The sequence below is a fragment of the Malania oleifera genome, chromosome 1, assembly GCF_029873635.1.
Source record: "Malania oleifera isolate guangnan ecotype guangnan chromosome 1, ASM2987363v1, whole genome shotgun sequence".
Lineage (NCBI taxonomy): Eukaryota > Viridiplantae > Streptophyta > Magnoliopsida > Santalales > Ximeniaceae > Malania > Malania oleifera.
This window is the reverse complement of record NC_080417.1, coordinates 156,773,543-156,785,078: the sequence shown is the minus strand read 5'-3', so window position 1 is coordinate 156,785,078 and position 11,536 is coordinate 156,773,543. Positions and strand designations below refer to the sequence as shown.

The 11,536-nt window shown below is 37.4% G+C and overlaps 2 pseudogenes; one reads left to right on the top strand and one right to left on the bottom strand.

The window, feature by feature from the left end:
* The first annotated feature begins 1,064 nt into the window (after positions 1 to 1,064).
* Positions 1,065 to 11,536, top strand: part of LOC131150260 (F-box protein At1g67340-like) — a 47,553-nt pseudogene continuing 37,081 nt past the window's right edge.
* Positions 3,173 to 4,443, bottom strand: LOC131161654 (F-box protein At1g67340-like; annotated as a pseudogene).

The following is an 11,536-nucleotide window of genomic DNA, read 5'->3' as shown; positions in this document are numbered from 1 at the left end:
AATTCCTTAAGGCTACAGAAAGAGAAAAGAATTCTAGAATCAAGAAAATAAAAAGTAAGAATGAAGCTACAATAAAGTAGTTAGAAGCTAAAAATCTTGGTGAAAATGAAAAAGATTTGAAAATTAAAGAATTATAAAGCAAGAATGAAAAGATGATAGAAGACTTTGATCCCTATACTCTATAGAGTATAAGAAATATATATATATATATATATATATATATATATTTCTAAATTAGAGGATAAGATAAGAAAATTATCTCTAGAATAAGAAAAATCACTAAAGAAGGTTGACAACAAGAAAGAGATAGAGTTAAATGATCTCAAAAATTAGATTAAAGATAAAGAAAAAAAACATTTATAACTTTACAAAAGGAAAAGCAAACTTTGACAAAATGGTAGGCTCCCAAAGAATGTATCTAAACAAAGAAGGCATTCGATTTAATGAATTTGAAAATATAAAAAAAAAAATGAATCTTTACATGGATTATTTCTCAAAATCCTCCAAAGATAATGCAAGCACATCCTTTAATGCTTACATGAACACCATATGCTATCAATGTAAGAAAAAGGGGCATATAAATTTTGAATGTCCATTTAAGAGAAAATGTGTGAAAACTAAACAAATATGGAAAGTTAAAGAAACATCCTTTATGAAACCAACCGGACCTAAGAAAGTATGGGTATCGAGATGATAGACTAGTTTATAAGTGAAAAACTCCATGGATTAAATCATTCCCCTTTAGAAATTGAGAAAGTAACTTAATTCATGATCAACAATTGAACTAGTTGAAATATAAGAACTTAAAGATGAGTTTAAGATGAGTTTGAGAATGAATGCCTATACAAGATGCTATATGCTACATGATTACATGCCTATATGATATGCTATATGCTACATATATGACTTGACTTGACTTATATTGATAATTTATGGCTCACTATGTTGAAAATTTGAGTATGAGATTATTGAGCATAAGCATGAATTCTAATATGAGATTAATTCTTGATCATGTATGCTATGTCGAGTTGCTCTATATGGGCATTCTTGCCGAGCTGCTCTATATGGGCATTCTTGTCGAGCTGCTCTACATGGGCATTCTTGTCGAGCTACTCTACATGGGGATTCTTGTCGAGCTACTTTACATGGGCATTCTTGCCGAATCGCTCTTCATGTGCATTCTTGTCAAACTGCTCTTCATGGACATTCTTGTCGAGCTGCTTTACATGGACATTCTTACCGAGCGGCTCTACGTAGACATTCTTGCCGAACTGTTGAGTCGCTCTTCATGGGTATTTTTGTCGAGCTGTCTCTCGTGAGGAATTCTTTTGAGCTGCACTTCTGGTGGCATTTTTGCCGAACCACCGAGTTGCAAAGCTGCTCTTTTGGTGGTATTTTTTATAAAATTATTAAAATTTTTATCAAAATTATTTCACTTTTTATAACCTTTGAATTATCGAAATGATTGATTTTTTTTTCTAAAGTTCAAATTTTATTTATTTATTTATTAAAAAATTAGTAATATTAAAGCAATATTTATTTCATAATATTTTATTTAAGAAATAAAATAAAATACACACACACACACACAGATAGATATATATATATATATATATATATTAAAAGAAAGAGAACTACAGTGAGTAGTGGAACTTTCGTCCACTCTATTTTTGTTTTTTTGGCAATTTATTATTTTGACGAAACTTGCTTTTCAATTTTGTTGGTATACAATGGAATTTTTTTTGGAATACAATGGAATTTCGCCTTTTATTTCTTAAATATATAATTGTTAGTTTTGTAATGTGTGTCTTTCTTTTTTGTGAACTTTTATTTTATTTTTTGTTATTTAATTTTTTCAAAAATTTAGTTTAAATATCGCTGGATGGTCCAGCGAAATTCGAGAAAATGTCATAGGACCATCTAGCGATATTTTCTCGTGATGTGTCAAAACTCGAAATGCCCTGACCCTTTAAATCTCGCTAGACCATCGACGAGATTAGGTAAGCATTAAAATGAGAAATGTTTTCCGAATCAAACTATTATTTAATATTCAATTAAAAAATAAAATTAAAATTGAAAAAAACTCTAATAAAGTCAGTCTTCTCGGGACTAATTAATTCTCTAACACGCATATTTATTGATTTTACATGTCGGCCTCCGTCGCTGTTCTTGTTACCTTAATGTGCTCTTTTGTATAAGTTCTCACTTCGCTTTTCTTCTCTCTGCGTTGCTTTCTCAAATCTCTCGGAAATTGGACGAGAACAAGGAGAGGCTTTTTTCTTTTGTTATCTAGAGAAAGTACCCATGTATAAGAGAAGAGCGGATATCACCGGCAATTCTTTGTACTGCTGGGAACGCCTACCGATCATCTCCTTCCTTGGCGATGGCGGAGACAGAGGCTCTGACTTTTTTGACGGCTTGCCGGACGATCTCGTCATTCTTATTCTCTCCAAGCTCAGCTCCACAGCAGGGTGCCCCTCCGATTTCGTCAGCATCCTGATGACGTACATCGTGTTTCCTTTTCTGGGTCGTCGGGAACTGGAAGATATCGGCCATCTCGCCGGGTTTTTCAATTTGGGGGGTTGAGGTTGTGGTCTTCGTGCCCACTGATTGGGGGTTATTTTTGGTTGTGCATAGGGTTGTTGCAAATAACTGTAAATCTGGTTTTTTTTTTTTTTTTTTTTCAAAACTTGAGCGAAAATAAAAGAGGGAGAATTTTTCTTTATCTTTTTTTTTTTTTTTTGAAAAATTGTGGTGCTGAAACGGATAAGATGCTCTCTATGTGTATCATTTGAATCTGATGTTGTTGATTATTGTAATAGATGTAAGAGATTGAACGAATTGGGTCTCCATTCGCTAGTACTGTCTGAGGCATCTCCGAAATCTTTCCCTTTGAAAGCCAAAAACTGGTCGGATTCCGCTCACAGGTTCTTGAAGCTCTGTGCCAATGCTGGCAACGTCGAAGCCTGTTACACTCTCGACATGGTAAATTACACTTCAATTTCATCAAGGCGAATTAAAATTTAAGTAAAATTTCAGCACTTTTTATGATTCTATGATCTTATGATTTTGTTCACAGATTTGTTTCTACTGTTTGCAAAACCGCGGGAGCGGAGCTTCAATGATGGGTAAGGCGGCGTTTGGTTAGCACTCGCACGCGCCGTTAATACAGTTAAACGGTAGCGACGCCTCCAAGACAGAGGAGCGCCTCCATGTCAGCTTCACTCTCTGCGAACGCACCGCTTTCCTCGACCACGTGGACGCCCTTCGAGAGCTTAGCCACTGCCTCAAGGACGGCGTAGGCATCCGACAGAACGTCATCAAGGGCAACTTTTTCCTCGCCTAGGCCAACGCGCACAAGATATTTGTCATGCTCTCTGACAAAGATCTCGCGCACGTCAGCCTAGGAAAGGAAAAAGTTTCCCTTGACGACGTTCTGCCGGATGCCTACACCGTCCTTGAGGCAGTGGCCAAGCTCCCAGAGGGTGTCCACGTGGCCAAGGAAAGCGGCGCGTTCGCAGAGAAAGAAGCTGACATAGAGGCGCTCCTTTGTCTTGGAGGCGCCGCTACCGTTTAACTATACTACGGCAAGTGAGTACAGCGACGGCGCGTGTGAGTGCTAACCAAACGCCGCCTTGCCCATCATTAAAGCTCCACTCCCGCGGTTTTGCAAACAATATAAACGAATCTGTGAACAAAATCATAAGATCATAGAATCATAAAAAGTGCTGAAATTTTACTTAAATTTTAATTCGCCCTGATGAAATTGAAGTGTAATTTACCATGCCAAGAGTGTAGCAGGCTTCGACGTTGCCAACGTTGGCACAGAGCTTCAAGAATCAGTGAGCGGAATCCGACCAGTTTTTGGCTTTCAAAGGGAACGATTTCGGGGATGCCTCGGACAGTACTAGCGAATGGAGACCCAATTCGTTCAATCTCTTGCATCTGTTACAATAATCAACAACATCAGATTCAAACGATACACATAGAGAGCATCTTATCTATTTCAGCACCATAATTTTTCAAAAGAAAAAAAAAAAGATAAAGAAAAATTCTCCCTTTTCTATTTTCGCTCAAAACAACCCAGATTTACAGTTATTCGCAACAACCCTATGCACAACCAAAAAAAACCCCCAATCAGTGGGCACGAAGACCACAACCTCAACCCCCCAAATTGAAAAACCCGGCGAGATGGCCAATATCTTCCAGTTCCCGACAACCCAGAAAAGGAAACACGACGTACGTCATCAAGATGCTGACGAAATCGGAGGGGTACCCTGCTGTGGAGCTGAGTTTGGAGAGAATAAGAATGACGAGATCGTCCGGCAAGCCGTCGAAAAAGTTGGAGCCTCCGTCTCCGCCATCGCTGAAGGAAGGAGATGACCGGCGACGTTCCCAGCAGTACAAAGAATCGTCGGTGATATCCGCTCTTCTCTTATACATGGGTACTTTCTCAAGATAACAATAGCAAAAGCCTCTCCTCGTTCTCGTCTAATCTCCGAGAGATTTGAGAAAGCAACGCAGAGAGAAGAAAAGCGAAGTGAGAACTTATATAAAAGAGCACATTAAGGCAACAAGAACAGCAACGGAGGCCGACATGTAAAATCAATAAATATGCGTGTTAGAGAATTAATTAGTCCCGAGAAGACCGACTTTATTAGAGTTTTTTTTTTATTTTTTTTTTTTAATAGAATATGTCGCGACGTCTCGACGTGCGGGTGCCCCGGGCGGCGAAATAAAAAATGGGGTTTAATATTTTCAAGGAAAAATAATAGGAATATTGGAGTCACCACTAACCTTTTAGTGTGGTTAGAACACATGATTACTACCCCGTTAAGGATAGAGTGGGTCTACATTACCAGAGTTAGGTTGGGAGTTCAGTTACGCGAGGGGAAAGTACGAGCACCCCCTACGCACCCGTTCTTACGAACGGTACCTAACTAATTTGAAATTATCCCTAAGTTAACTTAAAAATTCTTTAAAATTACTTCTCTAGTGAATTTACTAATACACATGCAAAATGAACAAATAAATGAATAAATAAATAAATAATACAAAAATATACATAATATATAAATATTTACATATTCCCTTAAAACTAAAGGTACGTGAAGACCGAAGGCTCATACCCCCCGCATAAAAATCATAGGGATAAAATTCAAAAATATTTAATAACAAAAATATAATAAAAATAAAAATAATAATAATAATAATAATAATAATAATAATAATAATGATGATGATGATGATGATTATGATAATAAACATAATAATAATAAATAACAATAGTAAAAATAATAATAATAATAATATTAATATTAATAGTAGTAATTCCATAATGATAATAATAAATAATATTAATAGTAACAATATGCACACATTAACAATAACTACATATTCTGAATATCATAATAGTAACCTAATAATTTCACACATGCTAATAATAATAATACCTAACATACACTATAATAGTAACAAAAGGTGATAATAATAATTTTCCTAATGATACACACCTCTAATATCCTATAAATACCTTTACACCCATATGGAAATAATTAATAAAGGAAATAAAACCAAATTTAGAATTAAAACATGGAAACCAATGTAAAGGTAAAGAAATAATAAAATTATGGAAACAAGATATTGCTGAAAATAATATATACCGATGCAGCACGGTCACCAAAATTAATATACACCTCTAAACATATAAATGTTAAACATTAAACATATATCATAATAACAAACACCCTAAATATATACCCCAAAAATAATGTATCCTAACATATATTCATCATTTAACATACATAGTCAGTACCCTAAAAATAAAAAACCTGAATAAATATTATCACCGAAAGAAGAAAAAACCTACAATAAAAAAAACAAATTGACGTTAGACATATATATAAAACCTAAATAAAAATTATTACAAAAAGGAAGAAAATACTGCAAAAAAACAAATTGATGTCAGATAAACATAAAAAAAAAAAACACTGATTAAAAATTCACCCTTTACAACTCAAATAAAATCAAAATAAATAAATATGTATATGTATGTATATGTATATAAACATAGACTTACCTTGAGTTGCCTGGGCAGAAGTGAGTGTTCGGCAACGGTGGTCTGATGCAGCAGTCGGCTGGGTGGAAGTCCTCAATGGTGGCTGCTGGTAGGAGATGCTCGGAAGGTCGCTGTGCTGGGTCTGGGATTTGTGGCGACAGCAGCAGCTTCGGAAGACTTCAATGGTGATTGCTGGTGTGGACTGTTGCAGAGGACCTGGAGGAAGAAGAAACTGAGGATGCTGGAGGCTCGGGCTGTTGCTGTAGGAGGTAGATTGGGGTGACGGCAGTGGCTGGAAGCTCTCGGTTGTTGCAGACGGAATAGGGGCTACTGTGGGTTGATGTTCAGGCCATGGTGACGTTGGGTTCGGAGCAGCGGCTGGGGAAGGGAGATTCAGATGGCCATGGAGTAGGGAGGTTCACTGCGGAGTAGCTCGGGGACGGTGCAGGAGTTGAGCGTGGACCAACCGTGGGGTGGAGCAACTGGTGGCTAGCCTGGAGTCATGGAGTCCTGTGGTGGCTGCCGGAGCTGCAGAGAGGCTTGCCGGAGAGAGAGAGAGAGAGAGACAGTGAGGGTGATGGGGGAGAGCAGGCTGGCCAAGAGAGGCTGCGGGGGCTTCCAGAGAGAATCAGAGAATGAAAGAGGGCCGGAGATGAGGTAGAAGAAGAGCAGAGGGAGGCTGGGGAGAGACAAAGGCGCAGAAGAGAGTCGAGGGACAGGGTTTTCTTTTTGTTTGTGTTTCCGTGTTCCGCCCCCTTTGGCTGTGGGACGGAGCCTTTAAATAGGCTCCAACCCCAAAACTTTAAGCCAAAATAATAATAATAATAATAATAATAATAATAATATTTCAAAATAATGACAATATTGGGCCTATGTAAAAATGAGATATCTACAGAATATTAAATAATAGTTTGATTCGGAAAACATTTCCCATTTTAATGCTTACCTAATCTCGCCGATGGTCTAGCGAGATTTAAAGGGTTAGGGCATTTCGAGTTTTGACACATGACGAGAAAATCTCGCTAGATGGTCTAGTGAGATTTTCTCGAATTTCGATGGACCATCCAGCGATATTTAAACTAATTTTTTGAAAAAAGTAAATAACAAAAAATAAAATAAAAGTTCACAAAAAAGAAAGACACTCATTACAAAACTAACAATTATATATTTAAGAAATAAAAGGCGAAATTCCATTGTATACCAAAAAAAATTCCACTGTATACCAATGAAATTGAAAAGCAAGTTTCGTCAAAATAATAAATTGCAAAAAAAACAAAAATAGAGGGGACGAAAGTTTCACTACTCACTGCGCAGTTCTCTTTTTTTTAATATATCTATATATATATATATATGTGTGTGTGTGTGTGTGTGTGTGTGTGTATTTTATTTTTTTCTTAAATAAAATATTATGAAATAAATATTGCTTTAATATTACTATTTTTTTTTTTAATAAAATTTGACTTTAGAAAAAAAATCAATCATTTCTATAATTCAAAGGTTATAAAAAGTGAAATAATTTTGATAAAAATTTTAATAATTTTATAAAAAAATGCCACCAAAAGAGCAGCTTTGCAACTCGGCGGTTTGGTAAAATGTCACCAGAAGAGCAGCTCGGAAGAATTCGCCACGAGGGACAGCTCGACAAAAATGCTCACGAAGAGCGGCTCGGTAGTTCGGCAAGAATGTCCACGTAGAGTCGCTCGGTAAGAATGTCCATGTAAAGCAGCTCACTAAGAATGTCCATGTAAAGCAGCTCGGTAAGAATGTCCATGAAGAGCTCGGCAAGGATGCCCATGTAGAGTGGTTCGGCAAGAATGCCCATGTAGAACAGTTCGACAAGAATGTTCGTGTAGAGCAGTTCGGCAAGAATGCCCATCTAGAGCAATTCAGCAAGAATGCTCATATAGAGTAGCTCAACAAGAATATCCATGTAAAGCAGTTCAGCAAGAATTTCCATGAATGGCAGTTCGGTAAGAATGCCCATGTAAAGCAGTTTGGTAAGAATACCCATGAAGAGTAACTCGGCAAGAATGTCCATGTAAAGCACGCTCGGCGAGAATTTCCATAAAGGGCAGCTCGGCAAGAATGTCCATGTAAAGCAGTTTGGCAAGAATGGCAATTAAAAGCAGTTCGGCAAGAATGCACATGAAGAGCGGCTCGGTAAGAATGCACATGAAGAGTGGCTCGGCAAGAATGCACATGAAAAGCGGCTTGGCAAGAATGTCCATGTAGAGCTGCTCGGCAATAAACACCATAAAGAGCAGCTCGACAAGAATCACCATGAAGAGCAACTCAGCAAGAATGCCAATAAGGAGCAGCTTGACAAGAATGCCCATGAGGAGTAGCTCAGTAGCTCGACAGAATTCCTATGAGGAGCAGCTTGGCAAGAATGCCCATGAGGAGTAGCTCAACAACTCGGCAGAATTTCCATAAGTAGCAGCTTGACAGCACAGCAAGAATGCCCCATGAAGAGCAACTCGACGGCTCGACACGAATACCCCACGAAGAGCTACTCGGCAAGAATGCCCCACAATGAGCTGCTCGACACAAATGCTTTATGGAGATCTGCTCAGCACAAAATGCTCAATGAAGACCTACTTGACATGTCGGCTCAGGTGAGCCAAAAAAACCCCACTCGGCATGACTCACACACAAAAGCATCGGCTCAGATGAGCCAGTATGTTAGTACATTTGGTTCGACAAGCTACACCCAAATCTGTCTCGGCAAAGTCGTGTACGCCTACACATCGGCTTGGACTAGCTGACTCCCCCTCGAGTTCGGATCGACAAAGCCAAAAGCGCCACAAGATAAACTCGGGTAAGCCGAGCACGCCCCAAATCCAACTCGGTACTAAGCCTGAGTAAGAAATCTTTCATTAAGAAACCACGCATCATTACTTTGGATCGATTCATCACCCAAATCAAACACAACTAGGCTCCACAAAAGCCTAACATGAACAACTTTCGAACTATGGGAACATGGTTCAAAACTTTGAAATTAAGGGGAGACAACTGATACACCCCAAATATATCACCTACCCTAAAAAGAAGACGTGTACCCAACATTAAAGGGGGAAATCACCTACAAAGTTAATCACTCTACTAGAGCCATTAACGTTGGCCATATATTGACCAAAGTGATCCATGCTCACGCTATAATGATCAGCGTGATCCATAACAAGCGCTATAAATGACATATCTGCCAGGGTTAAACCTGGTCAGTATAAAAAAGGTACTATAGAAAGGCTAAGGTATCTCATTCTAAACTCATCTTTACTGTTACTTACAACCTCTCTGAAGCAATCTCTTACTTAAGCATCGAAGTGATCCCCCGGAGTACACTACGGGTCCTCCAAGCTACGTTTATTTTCTTCCTTTTTAGGTGATCGGGATCGAAAAGCTCGTCGGAGGTTAGATCAACATTGTTGGCAGCAACAACAGATTATTTAAAGGCAAATTAATGCATAAGTGATGCCATGAATTGTGCTTTTGAGTTAAAAATTCAAATTTAAAAGGCACAATTCATGGCATTAATTATGCATTAATTTATTTTTAAATAATCTATAATTTATTTCCTCAAATCTCATTGGACCATTCAGCGAGAAAACCATGTGTCAACACCTGAATTGCCCTAACCCTTTAAATCTTGTTGGATGGTCCAGTGAGATTACTTATGTAACGCCTCAACCCTCTAAGTGGGCCCAGAGTGCTACTAATCCATTCATTTACCTACTAACCGACCTAATAGTATCATTTATGCAATGGAAAACATAAATATATTCCTCAACCAATATAATAACAGAGTTTTCTAAATCTATCTACACACCATAATAAATCATGTATCCACCTGTATCCACATATACATATATCTCCAAAAATATCTACAACTTCCAGTATTCACAGTCATCTATTTCTCAGAAGATTTGAAACATAAAACATAAAACATAAAATATTTACATCCCAAAATATTATCAAAATTATACCATTTTCTTTCTATAACCCAAAAATGCTATAACTGTTGACCTCATAGGTCACACTCGGTTTTGATAATGACAAATACTATGATTTAATGACTTTCAAGTTTGTGTACAGGATCATACTAACTGGATTATATTGATAGCATGCGACAACTTGAAGAAAATTGAAGACCCCAACATATTTGTTTATTGTAATTTATATTTATCATTTTGGATCTATAATAATTTATGTCGATCTACAATAATCTTTACATGTAATGCATGTAGGTAATTGTAAGCTCAAAATGACTGTAAACTGACTATAGGAACCGAACGTCATTAGGGCACCTTTCGGTCGACCTTCGGTCTATCGACGCCGGATTTTTTCAGTGTCCTCAGTTGACCTTAGTGAGACATTAGGTCCCAACACTTATAAAAAAATAAGTCCCCACTATCATTCACAATCAGGGGATCAAAATTGAAATAAACTGAACTTAATTGGAAACTTTGTGAGAGGTCGGGCGACCGAACCTGGGGTGTTCAAAGCACCTCGGGTGCCCAAACCATTGGGAAGTCAATGAGTTAACCGGGTTTCAGGCGACCAAACTAGAAATGAGCATATCATCTTCGGGCGACCAAACCCTTGAAAGGCAACTTTTCACCAACTTAGGCCACCGAAGGTTTTAGTTCAAAATAGGCCCCAGGCGACCGAACACTTGAATTTGGTTAACCAAACTTAGCTTCGGGCACCCGAACCACGGACAGAAAGTTTCTAACTTTTGTTCAGCCAACCGAGCTTGAACTCGAGCACCCGAACCTTAAAAGATGGCTTTTTTAGCTGAGTCTATTCGGGCGACTGAACCATAGTTTAGTCACCCGAAACCTTTCGGGTTACTTAATATTTTACCGTGGTTAAAAGGGTTAAACAGGGTTAATTTGTCTAAATTGATTTAAAACAAATCTAATAATGCCCTATATGTCCTAAACGATCATAATTTGTCCTTGGTCTATATATATGAACTCATTTTTGAGGATTAGCAAAAATCATTAGCAAAAATCCTCTTTATTTTCAAAATCCTATTTTATCCAAATACTCTCATTTCTTCATTCCCTTGATACGTTTTAGCATTGTGAGAGTTCCTTTGATTATGCTAGTGCTTATTAGACATTGCTAACACTCTCATTGCTTTGGTTGATTATTGATATTGATTTTGGGGCGTTTAGTTAAATTTATCCCACAGATTTGAATATAGTAAATCTTGTGTTGGGATATACACACAAGCTTAAGGATTTTTGCATTGTCATTGTAAGATTCCTATAACTTTATTTTTTATGTGTAAATAATTTTTTACAAACTATAATATTTTCAAACTTCTCTTGTGCTTGTTTCATTGAAGGAAAATATTTTGAGTTGGTTTGAATATTTGATTAGCATCTTTGAAACTCTAATTTGTTATTGAGATTTGATATAACTTGTTTCAAAGATATAACTTGATTAAAACACTCTTAAGCATATTAGTTG